Source organism: Tachypleus tridentatus, chromosome 12 (genome assembly GCF_004210375.1).
Source record: "Tachypleus tridentatus isolate NWPU-2018 chromosome 12, ASM421037v1, whole genome shotgun sequence".
In the NCBI taxonomy this organism is placed as follows: Eukaryota; Metazoa; Arthropoda; class Merostomata; order Xiphosura; family Limulidae; genus Tachypleus; species Tachypleus tridentatus.
Window position 1 is genome coordinate 134,651,497 of NC_134836.1, and position 5,711 is coordinate 134,657,207.

Below are 5,711 nucleotides of genomic sequence, written 5' to 3' on the forward strand. Positions count from 1 at the left end.
TATAACATGCTATAATTCAAATTTATACATCCACCAGTGATATTGAGGTACGTTTGGAGGTTGGTAATGTTAAAAACAGTTTTCGATACGCGTTGTGGACACAATACGAATACTCTTATGAATGTCTGTGTTTATCTACAAACGAAAAGTTTTTATAACTTTCTTTCTAATATTTCGAGGTGTAACTTCTCATCGTAGCTACATCTTGCATTCTTGAACAATTGTTTTACCATAATTATTTTTCCGTATTTTCAAATAGAAACTAATATTTATATATGTAAAAACGGCTCGTTTGGGTTGAGAAAATTTTCTCAACCCAAACGAGCCGTTTTTACATATATATTTTTCTCTACGTATGGGTTTTCTCGACATCACTGAGAAACTTATATTATTTATATTTCCCGTGTATGTACAGATTTGGGCAAAGGAATTATCTTAAAAATTGATTATTTATTCAGTTTAATAAAATAAATTTTACAAAGATTTCTTTGTAAATCGTACTTAATCTCTATGGTAAAGCCACAAAGCCAGGTAGTGAGGGCGCTCAATTCGCAATCGGAGATAAGCCAGTTCGAAACCCCGTCCTACCAAACATTATCACTCCTCAAACCGTGAAGGCGTTATAATGTGACTGTCAACTTCATTATACGTTGCTAAAATATAGCCCAAGAGTTGACGGTATGTCATGATGATTAGTTTCCTTCTCTCTAGTCTGTCATTGCTGAATCGGGGACGGCAGCGCAAACAGCCCTTTTGAATTTTTGCGCGAAATTCAAAACAAAACCATGATGAGCTGTTTGATCTGTATTGGTTATATATTTATATTACATGTTTTAACTTGGACTAGACGTGCATTAATTAACATATTTTTTCATGACAAGAATATTTTGGTATATTTTATTAATTTCTACACATACACATGGACGGTTACAATTTCTTTTTAAGTTAAATGTATTCCCACGCTAGTGCAGTGGTAAGTCTAGGGATTTACAATGCTAAAATCAGCGGATCGATTCCCTTCGCTGGACTCAGTAGATAGACTGATGTTACTTTGCTATGAAAAAACACACAAGTTAAACATAATGCATCTTTCTTTATGTCATGTACACATCTTAACATCATGACAGAAAAATTATAAAACTTTGCTGGTCAAAGCGACACCGTCTGTGTGCTACAACTGGTCCATGCTGGCAGAGAATAAAGGGTACGAGGTAATGCTGTTTAATAGACATGGAAGCAGAGTTTACCAGTTTACCAGCTTGATATTTATTTTCTTAGTTCTACCTGTAGTTATTATAATAAACGTATACTTTAAGAATACCTTTTTCAAATTAACAGAAAGAAATTTTTAGATTTAATCACGATCCAGTAGAAAAGATGTGGTTTGGTTTGAATTTCGCGCAAAGCTACTCAAAGACTATCTGCACTAGTCGTCTAATTTAGCAATGATACTCTTTTACCAATGGCTAATTGGATTTACTGTCAAATTATAACACCCTCATGGCTGAAAGAGTGAGCATATTTAGAAGTACGAAAATTCGAACCTGCGACTCTTAGGTTGCGAGTCCAGTATCCTAGAAGTAATTGTCTTTTCATGTGTACAAGTACACATACTTAGTAATATTGGATTATTTTTTGTCCTCTTTCATAATAAATATTGTGCTGATTTTATCAAACATATTCAGTCTTATTAGTTCGAGCACACTTAGAAAACTCAGTTATATACAGACTACTATTTTTTTCCTGAACGACTCGTAATCAGAGGGTCATGGGTTCGAAATTCTGTCGCACCAAACATGCTCGCCCTTTCAGCCGTGTGGGCGTTATAATGTGACGGTCAATCCCACTATTCGTTAGCAAAAGAGTAGCCCAAGAGTTGGCAGTGGGTGGGGATGACTAGTTGCTTTCCCTCTAGTCTTACACTGCTAAATTAGGGACGGCTAGCGCAGATAGTTGTTAAGTAGCTTTGCGCGAAATTAAAAAAAAAATCCTGAACGAAACTGTTGTTATTAGCGGCTCTAATTCTATTAGTTTCTCAGTGAAAGTGCCACATTATGCTCATGGTTTTCATTTATCTTTGTATTTCCTGTCTTATCTGTTCCTGATTTTCATTTGGAAAAACAATTTTAATGTCCAGCTAGGACTATTTCTTTTGTTTTTTTAAGTTGATATTTTTCATACTAAATCTTCCAAACGAGACCAGGAAAGGGTGTATAAATGATATGATAAATCACATTCTTCAGAAATTGTTTTCACAAGTGAACAAAGCATTATACTCTTAGTGATATGACTCAGAACTGAAACATAATCTCGAATGCTAAGAGCTTCTAGCTTGACTTGGTAGTATCAAGGAACCAAGTTTGAGCGCTTTATTATTGGGCACATTTTAATTCGTCCAGAAGTTCATCCATTCAGCACGTGTCAACGAATTCGTTTCGTGAAAATTTGCACATAACCCATTAATGTAACATTCTTCTTGATAATCACCATTGGAAACGACTTTACTCTATCGGAAGACTTTATGATCTTGTTCTTTATATCCACTGTATCCCTGCACTAGTTATATTTCTAGTATTTCAGGAAATTCTATGCAACCTTTGTTTGATTGGACTCATAGTGTCTGTTTCTATGTGATGGCTAGTGATTATAGATCTATCAAAGTTTCTGTTCAGTCCCACAAATATATTAGCATATTAAACTAGTCTTTGTTGATATGTTGGGCCTAGAATGCTGCCTTATTAATCTTCATTTAGCTATCTCAGATGCACTGAAAACCTAATATATGCTTTTGAATGCTATGAACAGTCTCTGTCTCCTCCACTACAAGAGCCTTCTAAATGACCTTACAATCAATCATCTGTATCATTGCTGCCTGCTTTCTGGATAGAAAACAGTGTGTTTCTTGCATTGGTTTTGGAGCTGTATAAAACAATGGCAACATGCAGTATCTCAAACACAGTAAACTATATCATACTCTTTGAATACACTAAGTTAATATTGTTCCTTCTGCAAGGTACACATGAGCAGTCCACTATTCTTCGATTAGTTCTGACCATCACGAAATACATTTTCCGCTCAAGTTAAATTTGAGTTACAAAACAACATTATCAAATAAATACCTTCTGAATTGCGTCCACTAAAAATCCCAGAACCAAGGTAAGCAAAGACCTACTTATAGCTGGAAACATGCATCTCCAATGACATCTAGTATGCCTCCATTAACTGAATAAAGTGTATGTTCATTGGCTGGAGTGGTAACTTTAGTTGGAGTACTTGATACAAGGTAGTATCTACCAGTGTTCTTGCAGCTCCTGAGTAAAACATGTACTATATTAACCTACTGTGACAAAAAAATCATTAAAAAGTTTGGATAGTCCTAACTGTTTGCTGGAAACCAGTTCATCTGTGGCACAACACAAGAAGGTACTGGTTACAGTTCTACACTTAGAAGAGCCCAAGCTAAATAAGAGGTACTGGTTTGAGAATAGTAAATCATATTTGGAGGCATAATTAATATTGTTGCCATTTTCCTTGACTATTGTATGCTTCTTTCTTTTTATGGTGTTTACTTTCTTCACTAATATGTGTTCTTTGGGTTAATGCCTCAGAATTTGCATGATCCTGACCAAGATAGTGCGTGTTAGCTCTTTGTTGTATTATTAGTCTAGCATGGATCGAAAACTGACCTTTCGTGCATCATCTCTTCGATGTATTAACAACTGTTTATTACTCACAATCTCGGTTTCTATGGTCATGTTTCCCATATTTATAATATTTCCTTTTTAGTAGCATTTTTACTCAGCATTTCCTGGCAATATGTCCTTTCAAGTTATACTTAAAACACTTATTATCTTGATGTTTTTATCCATTATTATGTATAACTGACTGCCTAACTAATCTTCTCACTTCTTATATACTGTTACCAAGGGAAGTTGCTGTTTTATTATAACAAGATATGACGATCTCATAACTTCTAAATGGTACCTTTAGTAGTTTATTTGCGACTTTAACTGACTCACGTTCCATCATCAACTCCAGAGCTTCCTTTAAAGATATACATCTGCTTTGGCTTTAGCCTAATTCTCACGTCTTCATCTGTAGTGGCATTTTTAAATTTGTCATTTTTTAGCAAATCAATCATCTCACGTAGAGAATTTGAAAAAGATAACTGATCCTTTGTCAATTTTTCACAAGTTTGTCCAAGATCTCTTATTTCCTCCATATCCTGTTTTGGACACTTCTTTCTGGATTAAGTAGTCACAAAAGCTTATTGTATTTGATAGTTTTTACGGCTCTCAGCTGGTTAATTGGATAATGTTGTTGTTTAAGTTGGTCTTTTCATAGAGCAGAAACACAACTAACTTGTTGTTCAGTATTAGTCCCATTCCCTCAGTAAATTATTTCAAATTGAACCTGATTTGTTTCTCATATTATGCTTAAATAGAAATTTCAAGACTAATGGTACATAAACTTAACTTATAAATAAACTTATTTTTAGGATTTCTGATTTTCCAACAAATATTAGATGGTCAGACCCACTGATGATAACACATTCGATTAAGAAAAAAAGCAGAATAATCTGTGTTTGATAAATTGCCTGTTGTAATTTGTGTGAGAAATAAACATTTAATTAGATCTGAAAATGATCTTTATTTAGATACAATAACAAGAATAATAATAAAAATAGCTCATGTACCTTCATAAATAAACAGACGGTCGTCTCTACTGGATTACCAAATAGTTTGTCAGCTTTCTGCCCCACTAGATGAATTTCTTCCAAACTAATCCGATTAAAAACAATAAGAACTAAACGAAGAAAGCCTGACTTGAACATGTGGTTAGGGTGCTCTGCTAGTAACCTGTGGGTCATTTGTTTGATTCCCCATACCACCTGACATGCTCATCTTTTCAGCTGTAGTGGCGTCAGAATGTAATAGTAAATTCCACTATTCCTTTGTAAAAGAGTAACCTAAGAGTTGACAGTGGGAGTGATAACTGGCTACCTCCACTCTAGTTTTTCACTGCTAAATTATGGATGGCTAACGTAAATAGCCATCGTGTAGCTTTTCATGAAATTCAAAACAAATCAAATTAATCCTGAATTCCACAGGTAAATTCAACTTCTTTGTCCAGTTAACAGTATTATCTCATGACCTTTGTTCTCTCACAGAATTCGTTAGCAGTAACATTCAGTCAAAGCAAACTAGCGAAAGCAATATCCACATCATTTTGGACCACGGGTTTACGCTGAAACGGCATACAAACTAACTAACTGAAATATTTAATTTTTTTATAAACCACTAAAACATTTAAAAAATAGCATATTGTTTGCTGATTACTTATTCATTAACTGAGCGCTTCACCGAGTCTCGTATTTATATCGTACATTTGTTTTTACTGTTTATTTGACAGCTTTAGTTGAGATCTTTAGATGACAGGACAACTAAGACTAACTGCTAAATCTCTTGTTGTCCCTAAACATTACCTTTAATTAAGCGTTAACTTTATATTATTAACTTTCATGAACTTTCTAAATATTATCATGCATCATCTAGCAAGTATGCAAATTGGACTATTAAGATACTCCTTGCAACAGAATATTATACATCTAACTTTGTGAGAAGTTGTGGTTCGAGGATAGATCAAGATTAGTATTTATTCATTTTCAGCATTTCAAAGAGTTTTAGACCTGCAGCTGAGACACCTGGGGA